This window comes from Palaemon carinicauda, chromosome 33 (assembly GCF_036898095.1).
Source record: "Palaemon carinicauda isolate YSFRI2023 chromosome 33, ASM3689809v2, whole genome shotgun sequence".
Taxonomy (NCBI): Eukaryota; Metazoa; Arthropoda; class Malacostraca; order Decapoda; family Palaemonidae; genus Palaemon; species Palaemon carinicauda.
The window spans coordinates 59,433,187-59,457,648 of record NC_090757.1 but is presented as its reverse complement, the minus strand read 5'-3'; the positions used below and the strand labels follow the sequence as shown (position 1 = coordinate 59,457,648).

The 24,462-nt window shown below is 35.4% G+C and overlaps 1 protein-coding gene across 5 annotated transcripts in view; it reads left to right on the top strand.

Annotated features, from left to right (window-relative positions):
* LOC137626328 (uncharacterized) overlaps positions 1-24,462 on the top strand; it is a 422,549-nt gene that overhangs the window by 139,319 nt on the left and 258,768 nt on the right. The gene's annotated exons all lie outside the window — the stretch shown is intronic.

Genomic DNA, 24,462 nt, shown 5'->3' with positions numbered 1-24,462 from the left:
AATTCATATTTTGCTTTCAATTATGATGAATTACATTACCCTGTAGTATAATTTCTTCGCCACTCAATAAATTTTAGTTCCTATTTTAGTATTTCTGTTCAGCTAAGGGTAATGGCTTCATACCTTGGTGAACTAATTTCTGCATCATTGTTAAATTTATAGTTAAAATTTGATGACGACTTCATACATTAAATCTGTCTAATAACATTTGCTTACCCTTATACCTTTAGATATGTTCTTGGGTTAATTTTATCAAAACTTTATTCGATAGATATATCCCGAAATGATTCTATTTTACTGTGTGTGCAGTAGCTACTTTATACATATGTCTGTGCGTCTCTTATGACGGTCAGTTTAATCTAAGTGTTAGTTTTGTTACAGAATATTTTAATCATTACTACACCCTGGTAGACAAACTAACTCTCTCTCTCTCTCTCTCTCTCTCTCTCTCTCTCTCTCACTGTTGAAAAGTTCTGCCCACTACACAAACTACTTGTTTCGAGGACTGTTTTCTTCTTTTTTCCTTGGGGGGGGGGGCGGCGTTGACACTGCTTTGACAAAAAAAACTACAGGAAGAGTGGGTTGCTGAATTTTTCAATTACTCAATAAAAAGTATCATTAATGGTCAGGTAAATTTTAAGGTTTGAAAATGTAAGTGTGGAGGTAAAACATCTGGCATTGGCTGATTATTATTACCTTATTTTAGTTGATACTTTATTCACTGTATATTGTTTTTGCATGTGAGAATTCGTATTTTAATGCCGGTATTGTATAGATTAACTGTAATTTCTTTTCTTGTTTTCAGCCTAAAAGTCCTGCCTTGTTATTTCTAACTGCAGTAGTGGATTTTTTAACGGTTAGAGTTCTGTTCCCAACCAGAATAAGTACTCAATCAATGTTAACGCCTTCTAACACAGATTCGAAAATAGGAGTAGAGACTGAACCAATCTATTGCGTGTTGCGTGTGTGTTATTACCTTTGCACTATTTATTGATTACAGGTGATAAAGGACTCTGCATCTGTTTCTTGCCTGTGGATTACCGTTCACTTATATTAAAGAATCCAACAACAGAATGCCACCTTGTATCAATGAACAAAGTTGCTGAAGAACCCACCGTCAATTTGTTTACGTTTGAAAAATTTGATGCAGGTGGTAAGGGACCCTTCAAAAGATTCATATGTTAGTAACAGTTTCCAATAGTAAATGCTCGTTAGACAAAAATAATTGTCATAGAAAAATAAGATAAAAAACCTATGTACCACTGAGGGACTTGGACTCTCTTGTAACTATCTGGTCTGTTTTATTTAGGTAGCCACTTCGGTTCTCTTATCTTATTCTTATCACCTCCCTTCCTTCCTTCCTTGCACCCAAGGTTTTTTTTTTTTTTTAGAAGGTGGAACAGGGATGAGGGCGAAAGGTCGTTAAAGTAAGACCCCTGGAATATTGGCTAGTGCCATGAATTTCTCAGGTGGTGCTCTAGGCTAAAAGTCGTTTTCTGTGTCGTGTTCTGTCATGTTCTGTCGAGCTCTGGCTTTCTAAGGGAGACCTAAATGCGATGATTGAGTTTTTCTTGGTCTGGTGTCTTTGTTGCTGTTGTTTTTATGTAACCTGATTTTATCATCCTCATTATCATTATTGATATTTAACCTTGAATATGAGTTAATCTCTCTCTCTCTCTCTCTCTCTCTCTCTCTCTCTCTCTCTCTCTCTCTCTCTCTCTTGGAGAGATTAATATTGTAAAAGTACTAATAGAGATATCTTTCTCTCTAACAAGAACTATTTTTATAGCATTCTTGCTTGTGACTTACTGCAAGGTTTCGTGACAATTAGTGTTCAAGGGCAAATTCCTGAGAACAGTAAGAGATGTCGCAGACATTTTAGTCATTAGTCACTTCTAAGTCGTCTCATTCATTTCTAAATATGTTTATTATATCGTTGTGTCACCTTAAATCCATACACTGCTCGCTTTATTTTCGGAATTTAACTTTAATTTTTTTCCTAAGCTTTCTTTATGTTGCTCCATCGTTTACCTATCTCTCTATCTACCATGGCACTTCCCCCAATTTTAGCTGATGGCCGGCCTAAAAAAGGAAAAAAAAAAAGGTAATTTTTTTTCTCATCGTTTCTCCCTGCCTGACGAGGGACTCGACTGAGTTTGGTTGTTACTGATAAGATGCCACAGACTTCCCTCCCCCGTTATCCACCACAACTTCCACAAGTGAAGCTTCATATGCTGTATCCCTTACTGCCGCTACCTTAGCGGACACCAAGGGGACCCGAGGTAGCATGATGGCTTGATTTTATATTTCATATTCCCAAGGCATCTAAACAACCTATTTACATTATCACTTAATGACAGGACAGCTTTTACGGCAAATTATCATTGATTATTTGTATGTCTGTTATAGCGCACGTTTATACGTTTTCTTGCTCTTCGCGTTAAAGCTTCTCAGTGTATTTATATTATTCAGGGTATTTACTTAAGATGCATATTTCCAGTTTTGTCTCATTTTGACTATCGCTGGCCCTTACCATTATCTTGCTATTTTTACTGAATGATACAGTTCATTCCATTTTTTTTCGTTGACAAGCATATTCCTTTTTTACAAATCACTCGTTAAACTTTGCATTCACTCAGGGTAATCAACTTACTTCAACTTACACGTTAAAAGTTTCCAAAAGATTTCTATGCATAAACTTATTCTCTAGTGTTAAGAGCATAACTTTTGTATAAAAGAAATGTTTAATTGAAAAGGCTACTCTATGCTGAATTTACATTGGTCCATTAGACAGGGATAATGTATGTCTTCTACTAGGAAGATATCACAATGGAGATGGGTCCTAAGACCAATCTAGGATGCTTTATTTAACGTTTGAGGAGTTATGCGCTCACTATATGCTGCATCGTCACACCTTTTTATTAATTTTCATCAAGTCGGTCACCTTATACCAAGATTTGCTAAGAAGCTAACATATCACAATGATTAATGCATGGTCCCATGTTACTTTGTTCCTTGGGTAATGTTGTTTAATATTTAATTCTTTATTTTCTAAGGATCTTCTTTCAGTCATATATATATTTTCCTTCTTTTGGACGGCAATGAGGTATTCTGTCTCTATCCCTGTCACATTGCGTGGGTCTAAACGTATATCATCTATTACAAACAAGTATGTTAACTTAGCATTTCTAAATGCTGTTTTTTCATGCAGGTTAAGCCGAAAAAAGTCAGATGCCAAGCAAAAAGAACAAGAGCAAGTCTATCTCAATGCCATAAGGTCGCTTACTCAGTTCTGGTACTTTTCCAGAAATCGGGGGCATCCTCTTCCACCAAACCTCTACTCTCCATATCATCCTTCACCTTATCTCGTCATCTAATTTTCTGCCTCTATCTTTATCTTCTCCCCCTAGCAAGTTCTTCCCAAGCCTTCCTCACTCCATCCCCAATATTTATCCTCATTACGTGTCCACACCTATGTAATCTTCACTACGCTTACCGTTCTTCTTATTCCATCATTTTCCAATCTTTCAAGCAGTGATATTCCATAATCCACCTCAGAATTCTCATCACTGGTTTCGCAAGCTGTCCTTCCAGAAATCTGATTTGACTTCAGAAGGTTGAAAATTACTGACGAGTACAATATTTAATCTGCGTGGGTGTTTTTAACATTTTTAAATATTAACTTTATTCTTGTGTAAGATGATATGTTACTCGTCACTGATCTGGCTGTATAGTGTGGGAATTGTTATGTTTAAATGCCTCTTAATGTAAATAAGTTAACAAATGGAGACAACTGTAATCATGGAAGACCCCTCCTATGCAGGGCTTACCTTTAACGTAATATTACCATTTAATACTAATCATCTTAGCAGGATTAGCGAAATTCGCATTTTTCAACCTCTATAATGAAAATGAAATGTTGCCTCTCCAAAAAAATGGTTAAATGTATTTGTTTTATCAGTTAACTTTTTTTTTTGATAACTCGGATTTAGCGTAATGTTTCTTCTCCCCTTACTTTCAAATTAGTATTTCATCATCTTTTGGTTGTAACTCACTCTCTCTCTCTCTCTCTCTCTCTCTCTCTCTCTCTCTCTCTCTCTCCAGCATGGTCAACAAGATTATAAAACAGCGTTTTCATGTTCTTCACCAAATGTTACGATGGGGAGTAAGGTTTATGGACTTGACAACATTGGAATGTGCACACTGGAACCTTTTGTTCGATTTTTCCCAGAAATCTAAGGGGGGTAAAAGGGGGAACCTCTCAAGTGATATATATATATATATATATATATGTATATCATCATCATCATCACCCGTTACTAGTTCACTGCAGAAAAAAAATCTTTGATGCCCGTCTGTTTAGGGTCTTTCTATGCCAGTCTTTACCCACAAATTTTCTTAGCTTATCAATCAGTCGTCTTCTCTTCCTATCCCTGTTTCCTTTGCAAGCTCTAGGGATTCATTCTATTTGTTGTTCTTGTCCATCTATTACTTGTCATTCTCATTATATGTCCTGCCCATGTTTGCTGTCGTATCCATGTTGCTCTTTTCTCTCTCTTAGTCTTATACACATTATTATTCTTTCCATAACTCTGTGAATTGTAACTAGCTTAAGTTCTAAGGCGTTAGTAAGGCTCCAAGTTTCTGATCCATTGGTTAAAACTGATTGGATCATCTGATTAAATACTTTTCTTTTTTAGAGAGTGTGGCATTTTACATTTTCATAATCTCATTTTGTTTACCAAAGAAATCTCCATCCCATGCTTATTACCTCTGCCAACGAAGTTGAAAGGAGGTTATGTTTTACTGACACTGTGTGAAACTTTTACACGCTTTGTAAAATTTGGACGATTATTATAGATTGTTTCAATTCGTTTACTTGGCCTGAAAGGCTTTGTAATAAAGCCAACAACCAAAACCATTTAATCTCTCTCTCTCTCTCTCTCTCTCTCTCTCTCTCTCTCTCTCAATATTCATACGTCTCACATTTATATTTATTCAGGTATATTTCTTTTTCTCTATTGAGTTGTAATCCACGTTTAATACGAAGTTAATTAGCCAACCTTTCCTGCTGGATGACATTTTCTCGGGTCACCGAATAGGGCACGTGGTAAAATAAAGAGGGAGGGAAAGAATTTTATAGTTTTTTACTCGAGGTTTATGATCATAACATTTTTTATAGTTAATGCTATTCTGTCAATAATTGCCAGATCTTTTAGACCTGTGTTGTTGTGGCTTCGCTAGCATACATTTTGTAAATTTGAAGTACTAACCTTACATAACCTATCCTCTCCTAGTCTAGCCCATCATATCTTGTAAAAGACTGGACATAGAGGAAGGGTAATCCGCCACCGATTTTGTCCTTTGATATCCAGCAAATGTTTAACATCTGTTTATATATATAATGAATGGAAAAACATTAAAGACCAATAATTGTAATTGCCTACCGAACTGTTTGTCAGCGTATTAAATTAATCTTCCTTCAGTGCTGCTACCGTAGAATTCCTTTTTTATTGGAGGAAGTTCTATGAAATCTATGGGTACTTCGTTAATGTTTTCGTTATAAATTGAATTGAATAAGAAGTTGATTCGCTTGTTTTTTATTAATTCTGGAAGAAACCCTTTCATAATTGGCATCACTCGTTATTGTTATATACTAAGTATTTTATAAATACAGTATATATATATATATATATATATATATATATTGGCTTATCGAGAAAGTCTTTTAAGATTTTCGGTGGTCAATCTATTCTGAAGAAGTGATTTAATTCTTTCATTCTACCTTGTTTCGAGTAATGTTCTCCTGTTTAGACTTCAGCTTCTGATTCTCATCTTAATTTGTTGGACAGATACTTAAGGTATTAAATTTCTTATTCCTGACCTTGATATTAATCTCTGGAACCATCTGGTAATTAGTTCGTTATACATCCTACATGAGATTTTTCATAATTCTGGCCATCCTTTACTCTCATATCTTCCCGGATTGAACCATCCTGTTAGTGATACTGGGTATGCAGTTAATTCTAATAGTCATGCCTTCTCCATCATGAGGTTCAATACTATACAGTATTCTAGAAGGTTTATCACAGCTGTTACCAAGTTTTGGAATGATCTTTCTAATCGGGTATTTGAATCGGTAGAACTTTAAAAGTTCAAACTTTCAGCAAATGTTTTTTATATTGAACAAGCTGACATAAGACTTTTTATAGTTTATATACGAGATATCTGTTTTGATGTTGTTATTGTTTTTAAAATATTTTATATTAATTGTTCATTATTTCTGATATTGTTTATTTCCTTATTTCCTTTCCTCACGGGGCTATTTTTCCCTTATGGAGCCCTTGGGCGTATAGTATTTTGCTCTCCCCACTAGGGTCGTAGCTTAGCTAATAATAACAACAACAACAACAACAACAACAATAATAATAATGTAATTATTTTCTATAAAACTAATTAAAAAATGTTTAATACTTACGGATCCCTTGCCTACACTGAAGATTTGCATGCTATGTAAATTTATTATGGGTAATTTAATTGAAGAGGATTCATATATTTATTTTGAAATAAAAAATGCAAATGAATACTCATTAATAATGCTTTTAAAATTTTCGGGATACGAGTACCTATTGATAGAACTTATAAAACATCAGGGATTTCTTTCATAATGCTCTAATAGCCGATGCTTGTAAAGGTAGGAAAAATGTATATTTAGGTTAATTGAAAAACGGAAAAATCCGCCATGAATATACGTATTATGTCACGAAGTATTGGTTTTAAAAGTTATTTTCAAAGTGAAGTCCTCCTTTACGGCGCAATTTGTTGTGGAGTTGATTAATGGTACAATTGGACACAGGAATTCCTGGCACACCTCACTTTGAGGAACTGCGCTATATCACACCCTTATTGCGCGACGAGTTCCGGTTTGAATCCCTACCACCACCTTTTGACATATCTCCCTACACTATCTGTTTGGTTACTCGCCACGCAGTAAGGGTGTGACATTGTGCATTTCCTCAGAGCGAGGTGTGCTAGGAATTCTAATGTCCAAATGTACATTAGATTGGTATGAAGTATTCTTTTTAATAGTTGGATTATAGTTAATTTGATCATGGAATCGTGATCCTGAAAATACCGTACTCTCTCTCTCTCTCTCTCTCTCTCTCTCTCTCTCTCTCTCTCTCTCTTTCTCTCCATTGATTGGGACATTTTGTTACTGTCAATATATGAAAATTTGTAACTCTCTTAGGCCCACTCTCCCTGCCGTTCCCCCCCAGAAAAGGGTTTAAAAAGTAAATCCACATCACGGCCCCGTGATATTAATATGAAAAGTGGCTGTCCGTGAAATTGTACTCATAAGTGATCCATATATCAATATAAAAGTTGGGAAATAATTTTTCGATAACCCTTTAGAGGATGGAAATTGGCGACTGATTTTATTTTGTGTTTTCCATTTGAAAATTATAGATGAATTTACTGTTTATCATGTGTATTTTTTTCAGACTAATGTAAAATAGTATGTTCGACTACGGCAACCGCCAGAAATTTACGAGGGAAATTAGGGATTCATTTTTTTTATTTGAAATCTGTCGATTTTTTAGTTTTATTTAACTATTTTTGTGGGGAAACGGCGGTAAAATGAGCTTTGTGATAATTCGTAGTAAAAGGTATATTGAGTTTAATAGATTATTCTTTGGTTTATGCAACTATAGGCAATCGCGTGTAGGAAAGTGCTTTTATCACTGTGACTTCTTTCCCCCCCGCTATCCCTACATTAAGGGGTCGGTTGCTTGATGTGCCCTCTCTAATGTTATTAGGGAGAAGGACTACTAGAGTAACTGTGTACCGTATTCTTTTAGTCATTCTTTCCCCATAAGTTGGGGTTTTTTTCCCCATTCTTCATTGTGTCATAATGTAATCAGAAATAAAGGCTGTTCTGTCGATTACTCTCATCCTCTCTGTTTGTCCTTTTTCCAAATATATGTAATTTTTGTTTTTTAATATTTAATCAGTTGTGGCTGCTCTATCAGTCAAAGAAAAGGAACCAAGTGATAAGGTTTATTAGTAGATCCTGAAGTTTCTCCTGATAAATGCTAGCTAGTACTGTATCTTCTTCAGACTCCAACCATTCCACTCTCCATCCATTATTAATTTTCTTATCGCATATCTTTGCACCGACTTCTACAGCGCTATCTGTACTTTTGTAATGCTGTGATATTTAAGATTGTAGATATTGGGCTGCGATCAATATTGAAGCGTTAAACATCGTAGCCTATTTATTCTGAAACAAAATTCATGAGTCATGCATTTATACTTTTTTTTTTTATCAATTAATGGGTCTTATATATTCTTAAATTTCGTCCCATACATATTTCTATTGTGGTTTTGTTTCAGAGAACCATTAATTGCCATTATTTATCTTGGGAAGGGAAATGAGAAGCAGACTTTCAAATATATTTATAATTTCTTAGAAATAAAACACTTTAAGAATTGAAGAGTAAGAACAGTATTTTATTACCTTGTAATTTTTTTCATGAATTCGAGTTTAATGATGGAAATAAAACATTGATTTTTAGTAGAAAAAAAAATAATAAAAAATAAAAAAGGGCAATGTTTTTTCTCCAAGGGCACTATTATAACTCCCTCCTCATCCCTTTGGTTTTTTTTTTTTGTAGATTTAATTAGGACAAACATTCTAATAGAAAACAACAAACACAACAAATGCAGCGGTTTCTACTTCACTACAGGAAAAAGGCCTCAGACTTATTTTTATTCATGTTTTGGGTTTGGCCAATGCTGATTGGTGATGGTGGGTCGTGTTCGTCTGATCGCTCATAGCAAACCAACCTAGTATAGGTAGCCATGATTACTACAGCTTTGCTGATAATTGTTAAACTCAAACCCTTCCACCACGTTAATGAATCTCACTCAGAAAGGGGTAGTAGCAAAAGTTATAATTAGATTGGTTTTTATTCAATTTATTTATTTGCTTCATTTGAGATGTGAACTGATTTTCTTGGAGGGATGTGAGCAAATTCTTTAGATTATAGTAAAAGAACTTGGAATATACCTTGCTCATTATAAATTTCTCTTGCATGCTTGGTTAGCGGAATGTAAATGGAAAATTTAGGATAGTATTCACAAGGAAAAATAATAGAATACGGAATTTTCAGAATTATTTCAAAAGATTTGACTTTTGTGGTTTTACTTGTGTGCTTTTAATGAGAATTTCTTAATAGATTTTCCGATTATATTTTTATCAAGAGAATATGCGAAGAACATATTCAAATAAGTAAGAAAGAATCTTTGAATCTTTGAGTACTATTTTTATACCCATTTTAAAGAATTAATTCACTGAAATGTTTGGACGATGGAAAACAATTTTAATAAACCACTTGTAAATCATTAGTCTGTAAATTAATAAAATCTACAAATAAACTTTATTTAATAGATCAAATATATAGATAATCGTAACATTAAAATGTTTCATATAGCATCCTGCCATGAGAGAGAGAGAGAGAGAGAGAGAGAGAGAGAGAGAGAGAGAGAGAGAGTACATTGAAACTAAATGTGGGTTTCATAAATTTTTATTTCGTGCGCATGCATAATGAATCTTTGAAAAAAGATATAATATGCAAATCGCCTAGTGCTTATGAGCGCTTCATATATGTGAATGTTGCATGATATAAGCTGTTGTCGGTATATTATGTTCAAGATTTTTATTTTTCATTCTGCTATGTTTATTAGATTAAGGTGCAGTAACATGAATGAAAATTAAGACGTTATATTGATTTTTCATTATTTTTTTATGTTTTGTAACTGGGGAATCCTTTTATTGCTATACTGGCGTTTGAAATTTAGTTAATCAAATATCATCTTGATCTCCTCATGCAATATGTTGTATTAAGAAATTAGATGGATATCAGACCAGAGATCTCTGGTATCTAGAATAATGTTGACTCATGAGAATTAGACTTGGTTGTAGAACGGCGCACAACTTTGGGAAAAGATTTTTGTTACTTAAATGAGTCGTCCCCTTTTGGTGTTCTTCACTTGACCTGATGTTCTCTTTCACTCCACACAATGTAGTCTTCTTTGGGCCATGCTCATATAAGGCAGATTTATATAAACCAAAATTAAAAGATATCAGAAACCATGATTGGGTATCAGACTAACGTTGGAAATAAGCGTTAAGAAAGATTGATAGACTGGTTTGGAAGGTGATATTTGAGTGGGGATTCCTTGACCTGGTGAAAGGGTTTGTGTATCGCTATGATCAGCAAAGATTTACTAGTTAGGGCCACCCATACTAGGCTGGTTTGCTGTGAGTGATCAGAGAAAAATCTCTCGCCATCACCAATCTACATTTGCCCAGCGTGTTGATGAAAACTGGCCAAAACCCAGATATGAAAAAGGACATGTCTGAGGTTTTTGTAGTATATATTACCTTATAAACAATAACTTGGTGATGTTACCAAATGTTAATGCCAATCTGCTGAAATAGTAATATCAGGTCTCAGTTATTATTTGTTAATATTAGTCAAACTGAAGTCTCCTGGTATTTCTCTACTTTATGAGGAACACGCCATTTTTATTCGGCATAGATCATAATTTGATATTCATTGTTTATTCAATATTACCTCACGAACAGCCACAAAGCCACTTGCACAAGACACTTGCATGATTTTCGTTTCAGCAACGGCGTGCAATTCGTCGTGTCAATGAGATGAGTCTTCGTGCAAGGTGTGTAAATGTTGTGGAGTAGCTTTTGAGAGAATTTTTAAATATTCAAAAGTTGGCACGCAGAAATTTTTGTGCCATTTTACCCTTTACACAATCCGCACGAAGACTTTAATCACTGACACGACGCAATGCGCGACAATACGGAGACGAAAATCGTGCTAGTGTCAAGGTGGCAGGAACTGAACACTTATATGGGAGTTTTTGTGTAAATATACTTGTGTATTTTTTTGTACGTTGGGACATTTAAGTAAACTTTAATTAAATATAGCTAGATTTTCTTTTTTGTCAAACCATTGGAAATATGTAATTTTTTGATAGTCGATAAATTGACAAACATTAATAACAGACGTGAAAATTTTTCTTTTTGCATAAATGTAGGAAGATACAATATATGATCGTTTTGTCAGCTGACTTACGTTGAATTCTGCTACATGGATAATTGATAGGATATCATTAGGTTTACCAAGGTTTTTAACATAAGAAATGCCTTAAATTCTGCCTAGTTGAGTCATTGTATGTCGACGATCCTCGTCCATGCTACGCCAGATCACGATACTCAATAAATTAATAGTAATTTCCTATACTCACAAAGTCCCATGTCACGTACTAGCACCACTTTAGTGGCTGGCTGCTCATGCGCTTCAGTCTTCAATAAATCGATTGAACGGTGCACGGCAACATTTGATTTCTTCGCTCCCTTTTCGAAACTGCCCCCCCCCTCCCACCCGTCACCCCGCATATTTGTTTTGGATTTTCACTCCTTAAGAACTATTTCCATTGTGGCTGAAAGGAGGAATAATGAGAGTTGACTTTTTCTTTTTCTCTAGGGCTGTTCTCCGTCCTATTTGTTTTTGCCCTTGAGGGATAGTTCATAATATAAATGCTTGATTAGTAATATCAATTGTGAACTTTAATTTTATTTTTATTTTTTTTTTCATTGGAAAAGATATAATGCCGTCTTATTGTCATATTATTATGGTCATCGGTAAATTAGAGTCTGAAGTAGTTTAAGCTAAAGTTCAAGTATTTATGTAACAGTAACCACTGATATTTGTTGATAGCAAGTAACTGTTCTAGTAAATGTAAGTTTAATTTACACAAGTTTTTGTTCCCTTTTATCGTATATGGTAATCATTGAAATAAAGTATAGGGCGACCAGGGGTAGATCGAATCTGAAGAATAAAAATACAAAACAGCATGTTATAGTAGTCAGAGGCAGTCTGAGGAAACTTCACATAATGGCAAGTTTGCGATAGACAAAGTGCACTGAAATATTGAGTAGTCTGAGTTTTTGCACAATGTATGAGTGTATTCTCAAACGCAACAGTTTTAAACATGTGGTTAAAAGTTTTCTCAAGGAAAATAGAGTTGTCCCCAGTTTAATTTAGGTTGTTATATTTTTCCTACTTAATTTAGGTTTTTTTTTTTTTTTTTTTTTTTTTTTCCGACGGACAAAGAATTCAAAATACTCGTTACTTCGCTTTGTGGATTTTTCCCACTTATTTTAGGATCATTGATCAGAATGTTTTTTTTTTCTTCAACTAATGGGTATAAATTGAGAAAGATATTTATGATACAGGAAAAATGCTAATTTGGGAGAAAGTTGCATTGTGGCTCATCAGATTCAATTGAGCTCCATTTTTCAAAGATTTTTCTCTCAATGATGTGTCCAAGTGGTTTTATAATAAAAATATAGAATTGTTGTAATTATGATAACATTAATATTACTACTGATAATTATAGTATTATTTCTGAAGGAGACCATCTATCAAATGCACCAATCTATTTTCCGATATGCAACCTTACTCTTCAGGTAGAAGGGGGTGTAATATATTTCAGATGTACAGTTGAACACAGGAGTTCCTGGTAAACCTCGTTACGAAGAAGTGCGCCATGGCAGAAGTGATGGGCGAGGCTAAGCATAGAAAATCGTAGCGCAGTATTGGTTTGGCTAGGTGCACATCTTCAGAGCAAGGTTTACCAGGAATTCCTGTGTCCAAATGTAGATGTGCTTCTCTATATATTGATTGAAAGTGTTGTAGATGCTTTTCTAAAATATCCATGGAAGATGAAGAGTAGAATGAGAACTGAAGGCAAACACGGTACAATATAGTAAGGAGTCTGATAATAGTTGCCGGTTGAGATGCTTGTTCTCTTCTGAAAGAGGTGGGCGAGTGTCTAACAATGAGCGTTCATTTGATCTTGAAAATTCACACTCCAGCTTGTAGGTACCAGTTTAGTAAGACAGCTGACTTTATTACTCGGCTACTATGATTTTGGCGCAAAGGATTGGATCTTAAATTTAAAGGGATTACTGGTGTAACATGAAAGTAAAGAAGTTGAATAACAAATTGAGAGGAGACCAGAGGGAACACATGATACGTTAAAGGAAAATAAAAGGCAGGAGTCGAAGAACTTTGAGAACTACCAGAAGTGTTCCATGTGAGGTACTTTGTAGTCCGTAAACCTTTAGAGGGAATATTCTTAAACATGTTCATGGAGAAAACAGATTTATATATTTGAAGAAGTCTCGGCATCTCAGTGAAGCGATTCAGTCAATTCCAGTAGAGGAAGAAGTGAGGTTTATTGTTTGTGACGCGGTGCTATGCCACTAAAAATAAACGTCTGCTACAGGTTATTGATCACATCTACGACCTAAAGACTCTTGAAGCCTTTGTAACTTTAAAGGTAGCATTATCGACAGAATCAGCTGTCTGTCGGAGATATTAAAAAGAATTATTTATTATCCAAGAAAGAAAGAGGGAGATATTAGAGTGACATATTCTGTTTAAGGTCTAGAACAGGTGGTCTATTCTTTGATAAATATTGCAGCAGTTAGAAACATGTTTATATAAGCAGTTGGTATTGATGTGATATTGGCGACCAATATGTCAAGTCATAGTTCGTGTTATAAAGACCGGATTATATTCATTATTTGATATGTAGGTTATAAGACCTAGTTATTCATGATCATGTGCGCATTATCTTAGATTAACTGTTTCAATCGTTTAGTTTATATCAAGAACATATCTTATTTGCTTACGCATACATGAATCAAGTTAAACTACTTGCATGAGAAGAGAGAACCTTAAAAAGATAGGCAAATACAGATGTTGTTATTGTTGTTATTCATAATAGCCTTTCAAATATTTTGCCAGTTTCATATCAGCGCTGAATAGCCTCCATTGCCATGTAGCCCAAATTCCTTAATTTTATTCGTCAACAACAATCGCATAGTAGGAAAAACTTGGAGCAAAGTAAATTGTAGTTTTTATCCAGGACTTCCTCCTGGCTCGTTTCACACAACTCTTCTGTAGAGGCGCATCTTTCATCAGCAAGGGAGTAAATTCAGCTAACCTATGTCCCGTGTGGCCTTTCCCGTTCACATCCTTCACGCAATAAAACAAAATAAAACTTGTGACGCGAAGGTATTTGTAGAGGCCCTCTTATCGATCATCCCGTTTCGGGAATTTCGTTTGTATTGATCCGGGGGACTAGTGGGCTTCGGGGATATTGATCTTTTGGTTTTGCAATTAGTGAGTATTGATTGACACGTTCAAGGCTTAATGGGTATTGCAATTAATCTTTTCACGTCAGAACTTGGCTGATTTTGTTGCCTGATATTGTATTAAAATTAGTACCATTGTTCCGTAGGGGTAGAAGCTGAATGAATAGGTCTGGATATATATATATATATATATATATATATATATATATATATATATATATATATATATATATATGTATAGGGGGTTGGATGTTGATGTCATCAGTAAGAGGTAGTAGGTTGGCCAGGGCATCAGCCACCTGTTGAGATATTACCGCTAGAGAGTTATGGGGTCCTTTGGCTGGCCAGACAGTACTTCATTGGATCCTTCTCTCCGTTTGCGGTTCACTTCCCCTTTGCCTACACATAAACCGAATAGTCTGTCCTATTCTTTACAGATTCTCCTCTGTCCATATACACCTGGCAACACTGGGATTACTAAATAATTCTTTTTCACCCAAAGGGTTACCTACTGCACTGTAATTGTTCAGTGGCTACTTTCTTCTTGGTAAGGGTAGAAGAGACTCTTTAGCTATGGTAAGCAGCTCTTGTAGGAGAGGGACACTCCGAAGTCAAACAATTGTTCTATAGTCTTTAGTGCCATAGCCTCTGTACCATAGTCTTCCACTGTCGTGGGTTAGAGCTCTTTTGCTTGAGGGTATACTTGGGCACACTATTCTATTTAATTCCTTTTCTTGTTTTGTTAAAGTTTTAATAGTTTGTATAGGAAATATTTACTTTAATGTTATTACTGTCCTTAAAATATTTCATTTTTCCTTGTTGCCTTTCCTCACTGGGCTATTTTCCCTGTTGGGGCCTTTGGGTTAATAGCATCTTGCTTTTCCAACTAGGGTTGTAGCTTAGCAAATAATAATGATAATAATAATAATAATAATAATATGAAAGTACTACGCCGATCAATTCCTTTTATCTTTCCTTTCGTGTAATTTTATTGTCATCATGTGTCAGCTTTCGTAATTTCTACATTATATACTGTGTATATATATATATATATATATATATATATATATATGTGTGTGTGTGTGTATGACTCTCTCTCTCTCTCTCTCTCTCTCTCTCTCTCTCTCTCTCTCTCTCTCTCTTAATTATGTGCAACCGCTCATTAGGGCATTGTAATGATTCTAGGCTGTTTTATGGATTTCATTATGCAGAGTGTGTATGCTTTTTTAAGAGATTTTTTATTCAGGATTACGTCGTGTGTTTTTCTAAAATTGGTGTGCCGTCTCTTGTCAGTTATTTGCATGCAGTATATGTTTACCCTTTCTTAGTGGGGATACCTTAGCATGGTGAAACGGTTTGTCCATCACCATGATCCACAAAAGTGTACTAGTCAAGGGCACACATAGTAGGTTGGTTTGGTGTGACCGATCAAACTAAAGTCTCCTACCATCATCAATCCGCAGTGGCAATTGCGATGATGAAAATGGCCAAACCCCAGACATGACTAAGGACATATTTGAGGCCTTTGTCCTGCAGTGGACTAGAAGCGGCTGCATTTGTTTTGTTGTTGTTGTGTGTGGGTATATATATATATATATATATATATATATATATATATATATATATTATATATATATATATATATATATATATATATATATATATATATATATATATATATATATATATATATATATATATATGACAGCATTTTCATACATTTTCTAAAGAGATCTCGAGATTTTAAGCAGCTTTCTTTTCCTTCCCCCATCATTTGAGTAGCCTACTGAAAAACTAAACTGTCTAAGGCTCCAGGCTCTGGCAATATCACCCTCTGAGGGCTTCCGGGAATTTTCATGAATTTCATAGGCTGCTTTGAAGGTGAATATTCAGTGCCTTTCGCGATCGATTCATTTGAAAACTCATCTCTCTCTCTCTCTCTCTCTCTCTCTCTCTCTCTCTCTCTCTCTCTCTCTCTCTCTCTCTCTCTCGTTACTTCATACCACCTACTGCTCTTTTTCCCAATCTTTTTACAACTCTCTCTCTCTCTCTCTCTCTCTCTCTCTCTCTCTCTCTCTCTCTCTCTCTCTCTCTCTCTCTCTCTCTCTCTCTCTATATATATATATATATATATATATATATATATATATATATATATATATATATATATATATCTTTCATTATCTTAAGTATGCTCTCTCGTCATTTAAAGCCTCTACTCAATTTTCTGACACTATTCTATTTCACATCTTATGTTATTTTTTCATGATTAGGATTTTCCATCGATTCCTCTTCTTATTCTCTTCTTTCCAGACTATTTTTCTATATATCTTGTATTAACTTTGTTTATTAATTTTATACATTTCCGATTACATTTTCTTAGCATCATTATTAAATTTTTGAGTAATAGATTGCAAATTGCAAAGAATATTTTTTGATGGACACCCTAGTGAGTATAGGAATGGGATATATATATCCAATGCTGTACAGAAATCCCTTGATTGTGGTCAGGTAGTTCGTATGATTGGCCTTGATTTTAGTGCTGCCTTTGACCGTGTTAATCATGAGGCCCTTATTTTCAAACTCAAATAGTTGGGAGTGGGTGGGTCGGTTCTTAGCATTATAATTTGTTTTTTTAAGTTGTAGATCTCAAAGAGTTGTTGTTGATGGGCACCATAGTGAGTATAGGAATGTGATATCCGGTGTTCCACAGGATAGTGTTCTTGGCTTATTATTTTTCATACTATATACACATGACATGTGATTTGGCCTAAAAAACAAGCTTGTTGCATATGCAGATGATGCTACTCCCTTTGCATCAATCCCATCCCCTGATTGTAGATCTGGGGTTAGTGAATCCCTTAATAGAGATTTAGCTAAAATTAGTGCATGGAGCAAATTATGTGGTATGAAGTTGAATCCTAACAAAACTCAAAGTATGATTGTAAGTAGGTCAAGGACGGTGGCTCCTCAACATCCGGATCTCAGTATTGATAATGTTTCTTTAAATTTGTATGACCCTTTTAAAATTTTAGGTGTGATTCTCGACAGCAAATTTACTTTTGAGAAACACATTAGGTCTGCGTCTTCTTCAATTGCACACAAAAAATAGGCTTATTGAGAAAGTCTTTCAAGATTTTCGGTGATCTATTCTGAAGAAGTATTTTAATTCTTTCATCCTACCTTGTTCTGAGTATTGTTCTCCTGTCTGGTGTACAGCAGCTCATTCTCATCTTAATTTGTTGGACAGAAACTTACGGTCTATTAAATTTCTTATTATTGGTCTAGATATTAATCTTTGGCACCGTCGTTCAATTAGTTCATTATGCATGTTGCATAAGATTTTTCATAACTCTGACCATCCTTTACATTCAGATCTCCCTGGACAATTTTATCCTGTTCGTAATACTAGGCAGGCAGTTAATTCAAATAGCCAGGCCTTCTCCATCATGAGGCTCAATACTAAACAGTATTCTAGAAGTTTTATTCCAGCTGTTACCAAGTTGGGGAATGATCTTCCTAATCGGGTAGTTGAATCAGTAGAACTTCAAAAGTTCAAAGTTGGAGCAAATGTTTTCATGTTGACCAGGCTGACATGAGTCTTTTTATAGTTTATATATGACATATCTGTTTTTGACGTTGTTAATAGTTTATATAGGACATATCTGTTTTGACGTTGTTACTGTTTCTAGAATGATTTATTGTTAACTTGTTCTCATCATTTATTTATTTCCTTATTTCCTTTCCTCACTGGGCTATTTTTCCCTATTGGAGCCCTTGGGCTTGTAGCATCTTGCTTTTTCAACTGGGGTTGTAGCTTGGCTAGTAATAATAATAATAATATCTGGTATTTCTCAGGGTTGTGTTCTTGGCATATTACTTTTCATAGTATATGCATATATGTGATTTGGGGTAGAAAACCAACTCGTTGCATATGCACATGATGCTACTCTTTGCATCAATTTCATCTCCCAAATGTAGATCTGACGTGGCTGAATCCCTTAATAGAGATATTGCTAAAATTAGTGCATGACGCAAACTATGGGGCATGAAGTTGAACCCTTACAAAACTCAAAGCAGGTCGAGGGCAGTGGCTCCTCAACATTCAGAGCTCAGCTTTGATATGGTTTCTTTAACTCCATATAAGCCTTTGGATTATAGCATCCTGTTTTTCCAACTGGGGTTGTAGCTTAACTACCAATAATTATAATAATAACAACTTCAGAAGTTCAAACTTGCAGCGAACGTTTTTATGTTGACATGAGTCTCTTCAGAGTTTATATATGACAGATCTATTTTAACGTTGTTGCTGAACTAAAAATATTTTATATTAATCATGCAGTGGGTTATCATGCACGAGATACGCAGGTTTTAGGCAATCAATGGAGACCCAATCTTTTTTGCCACGAATGTTAATCAAGAAAGATTTTGGTGTGCAACGGATCACGAGGAAAGGGCGCATGTAAGGGAGAGTTAGTGGGGTTTACTAGTGTTGTTGCGAAGGAAAATATTCGATGCTGTATGCAAATCTATTTTTATGTGTTACTTCGCTGGTGGCTTGTAAGTCTAGCGGCATGCAGTAAATTTTCCAACAACGTGATGTAGGCGCTGGAGATCGTTGGAGGAGGTTGCAGATGGAAAAATTCAGCAGGGATGACCAACAGGTCACCATACATCATTTCAGCGGCCGAGACATCCAGAATGGTCCCTAGTCCCAAGAGGACCCAGGAAATCTGAGTAAAACAGTGGGAGTCCTTGCATCATGACATCAAAGCTGTTTTGAGCATGTGATAAAAGCGTTCAACCATTCCATTGGCTGCAGGGTTGTAGGTGGTTGTCTGATGTAGGTTGATGCCCAAGAAATTCGCTAATGATGTCCACAATTGAGAGGTGACAATTGTACCCTTCTCAAAAGAAATATTCTACTGGTATTCGAGGATAGACCACAAATTGTAACAGTTGTTTATTCCTCCACAATGGGTTCCAACCTGTAATATTTGTATAGCCATAATAAACAGAATGAGATTGTGGCCATTTCCCACTATAATTGCAATATCCAATTACATATACAATACCCATAGTTCAAATACAACATTTCCATAACAATAGGAATAATTCTCATTTGCGACCACCTATATTAAATTTACAGACAATGTTACAAAATTTATAAATCAATCACTAACCTACACTATCTAACCGTCTCATCCTCAAGACACACAACAACAAATATACTCAGTTTGATAGCCCCACTATATTACCCTTTGAATCCCAGTAGTTGCCTACTTTCCTCCACCACAAATCCTCTGTAAGCTTCCATCACTGTACATCACCACCGCTGAAAGTTACATTCCATAAGTATTTACATTAATGACTGACAAACCCTTCTTGGTACGAAGCGGATGATTCCTCACCGCAACATGTTTGCCATTGCTATGTAATTATTACTATTTGCAATCACTACAGTCATCCACAGCTCAACGATATTACTCAAATACATATCCTCATATCACAGCTCCATCACACACTTGCACTAATGTTTCCCATCACAGTAGTGAGAGCAATCTAATCCTGTCAGCTGACTCCGAGCGGAGGGAAACGAAAATGAACCTGAGGTGCGCAATGCATCAGCCAACTGACTCCAGACAGGGAAACAAAAGATGTACAAGATGCACAATGCTGGAGCTCTGTTCTTGGGATATTATAGACATTTTCTCCTTACACTTACAGTAACATTATAAAAAAAAATAACATCTTAATGATACAAATATGCTCAGAGATACCAAATCTCGCTATCCACTCCAAGAGTAAGGCGGCAAGCACCAGTGTCCACCCAAAACTGCACATCTGTACCTGCATCATGCGAAAAGAAAAGATTAGTGACAGGGGAGGCCACCACCACTAACACGTTTTTTGTCCACTGACAACCATCTGCACATTTCTTCGCAGCATCCGCGAATCTGGAGTGGTAGTAGCAGAACTGCGACTGATGGATGTCAGTATATGGCTGGAGAGGTCATTGGGTGGGGCAAGAGAGAGGGGTGGCATATGTGGGTGATGACCGGTTTTGTTGCCATTCTGGCGTATCAAGGGGCTGGGCATCTGTGTCTTACCACATTCACATCGTTTTCAGTCAGTATTGAGTATTGGTCCAATTTGACAGTAGTGGAGTGGAAGTCTTGAAGGAGGTGAAGTGGCTGTCCTTAAGGACGTCGACTTTCGTCATCAGGTCCTTCATGGGCAAAATATCGACATTGGGGATGGCAGTGCAGATAGGTACGGGTAGGTGTCATACGCAAAGGGCACAAAGTAGGTTCACTTCATGAGGAGAGCCGTCTGCAGTAGGTTGCAAGCAAGCGATATTGGTCATTTCTCTGAGGGCTTGGTTATACAGGCGGCTGGCTATAGCACGTAATGCTCTAGGAGGTATTTTTTGAGGGCGTCATGTATATGGGGGCTTGCCCTTGTTTGCAAATCCTGTCGGAGATTTCCTGGAAAGTGTCCTCGGAGATTGCCGTGAGGACATAGTCTGCTTTGCTGCTTGAGCGAGTGACACCCTTGATGCAAAAGTGAACTTTGGCGTGCTGGAACCAAGCGAACACATTTCTCGTGGGGAAGAGTGGCAGTTTCAACGATGTAGCAAGGGTCCAGAGTCTGGATCAATGGGCGGCATCGTAATTAGGGTAGGGTATAGTGGTGGGTGAAAAAAGGAGGAGCTAATCACTCCAGGGTTAGAGAGGTTGTTAACAGAGGCGGGGAGAATGCAAGTAACCTTTATTCAACAGATAACGAGTTTATATAGGCTACAAGCAGTTCCGAGCCAGAATGTCACAAAAATTTAAACACACTAATACATGCAAAGGCAAGCTTGAACAGGTTTTGTTATCAATGCAGGGAAAAGCAAGAGATAAAAAAACGACAAAAATGTTACAGTACAAGCGTGATTGAAACACGTGCCGTACAACGCTTAAGAGAACCTTGGGCCTATCCCAGTAGGGCTCTTTATATTCCACGTGGAAGAAGGGAGGGGCGTATCCCTCGACTAGGCCCTAGCTTGGCGGTTGTTTTGCTTGTCGATGTAAATGCTGACACCAACCCTAGGCATCTTAAGACGACGAATATGTGCTGCCACTTTAACAAGCGCCTTCTCCCCCTCTCTTTCGGGCTGCTAATTCGCTAGCTAGACAAAAAGATGTTTTGCACACATAGAGTAACTCGAATCGTGCATGGAGAGTCACGTGGCCTTTACTTGACATCATCTCCCCTATATAATAAAGAGAAACGTCTCTGACTATATATATATATATATATATATATATATATATATATATATATATATATATATATATGTGTGTGTGTGTGTGTGTGTGTGTACAGCATATATATAAATATATGTATATATATACATATATATACAATTATATACATATATATGTATATATATTTATATATACTGTATATGTATGTATATATTTATATATATATGTATATATACATATGTATATATGTATATATATATATATATTTATACATACTGTATATGTATGTATATATTTATATATATTATATATATGTATATATGTATGGATATATATAAATATATATACATATATATATATATATATATATATATACAGTATGTACTAGTATATATATTTATATATACTGTATATGTATGTATATATTTATATATATGTAAATATATATATATATATATATATATATGTGTGTGTGTGTGTGTGTGTGTGTGTGTATATTATATGTATGTATTATTTCTTTTTTTGTATAGTGAACGGCATTACTAAACGTATAACAACATGGTCTGTCCCCATTCCTCGGGTAGGGTGGAGAGGGAGTTTTCATTCGCATTTTGAGGAGTACCCTGAGAGGTACACTCTGAAATCACAATCTCCGACAAATTCCCGAATCTGGCATGCAGTTATGAAAAGACAAGAAGTTAGGAAGTGTTGAAAGTGTGTGTGTGTGTGTGTGTGTGTGTGTGTGTGCGCGCGCGCATATCTATCTGAATATTAGCCGTCATCGGGTACATAAGTAATATATAATGTAGAAAATGGAAGGTAGGAGCTGTTTGACTATTATTTTTCAGATTTTAAGTGGATATGATTACAGATCCATAATATTTATATATCTGTGACACTTACATAGGGCATTTATTTCTATGAGATAAGATTATCACTTTAATATTTTGCCTATATTTGGAACTATATTAAATGAATTCCCAATGCATTGATTGTATGGACATGAAATAGGAACTGAGAGCAGGTTTCGGAATGTACTAAGTCTTCTTGTCTTCATTAAAATTCACCATCTTCTCCACATATCTTGTTTTTATTCTACCATTTCAAAGCAATGAATGGAAGTTCCTTCCGAGAAGAGCATTTGGATGAAATTCATATATGACTCTTTGCTCGTTTGGCTCTTCTTTTTATTTTATCCGTGTTTGTCCTCTTATTCATCTTGAAAAATTGTCGGTAGTGTAAAAGAAAGACTTGATTTAATTTTTATAAAGAGACGGATCCATTAGGTTGTCTTTTTTGCTTCTTTGGTTATTTATTTATTTCTTTACTACGTTTTGATACTAAATCATTTAGGAGTGAATATAACTTTGTGATAAAGCTGTTTCTAAAATGAGTGTCACGTTTAGGATCCTTGTAAGCTATGTGTTTGTCTATTGAGAGAGAGAGAGAGAGAGAGAGAGAGAGAGAGAGAGAGAGAGAAGAGAGAGAGAGAGAGAGAGAGAGAGGGGTTTTAACTGACAGAAAACGAAGTAATTAACTATGATTCTTAATGAGATTAATGTGAATGACCTGCTAAATCGATTTCCATCCTCTCTCTCTCTCTCTCTCTCTCTCTCTCTCTCTCTCTCTCTCTCTCTCTCTCTCTCTCTCTCTCTCTCTCTCTCTCTCTCTCTTGGAAATTTTATTTCTGAAGTTTGTCTCAACTCTTCGAATCGTAAGATGATTTAATGACGAAACTTAGTGTTTGGGAATTTTCTCTCAAGTCAGTGATGGGTACGGTCGGAACCTTTCTTTCATTGGATGCATTAGTGTTGGCAGATTTGTTCTAAACCTTAAAGTGCTTTCAAGTATCGTTAATGGGTTTAATAAAATATTAATGACCATAATGCGTGTGAAACACTTAATTGACGTTTTTGTCATTATCCTAAAGAGGTTTAAGCTGATCACTGCCTCGAATTCCCAGATTCTAATTGGGTTTTATCTAACGATTTGTTAGTAATAGAATAAGATAGAGTTAGAAAATGTGGGCTGTTATGTGGGAAGAGGTAAACAGGGGAAAAGTAAAAGGTACAAAGCACCCATGCTATGACAGAAAAGGCAATTTTTGGTTCAACCTACAGTGTGCCGTGCAAGTGCAATATAGTCTGTATTTCAGGTTAAGGAAGAAGTTTTGTGTATGTCCAATTAGGTATTTAGGTATGATGTAGTAGCTAAAGATATATCGAAAAGTAGGGTTAAGTATATATATGTGTATATATATATATATATATATATATATATATATATATATATATATATATATATATATATATATATATATATATATATATATAATATATATATATATATATATATATATATATATATATATATATATATATATATGTGCGTGTTCAATTTGACGTTTAGGTATATTGTATTAGGTAAAGATGTGGTACGTTTTACCTATAAGTGGACCATCTATCTATATACTTATATGTAAGTGCGTGCTTATTCACGCGTGTGAGTATGTGTAAAGTTTTAGGTATGCAGTATATAGATAGGTTAATATATACATATACTTATATATGTATATATATATATATATGTGTGTGTGTGTGTATGTATGTGAGTGAGTGTGGATATTGGTAACAAGGCTCTTTATAGTCTTGCGGTTGGTTAAGAGCACAAGCCTTAACTGTGAGACGTCCGGGGCCCGGTTCTGAAGCAAGCTTGAAGTCTTTTGAGCAGTAGCCAACCATTTTAATTATTTGTTTATCGATTTATGAAATTTAGAGACCAATTTTTCTTTTACTTTAAATGTATTCTCTTCGTTTGTAAACCTTTATTTACATCGTATTAGTTTTCTTCGATTTAAGTATTCCAGACCGTTTTCTTATTGTTTTAAATGTATTGTTAGTTGTGTAAATGTTCTCTTACATTATATTCATTATTTTTCTTTCGATTTAACTATTC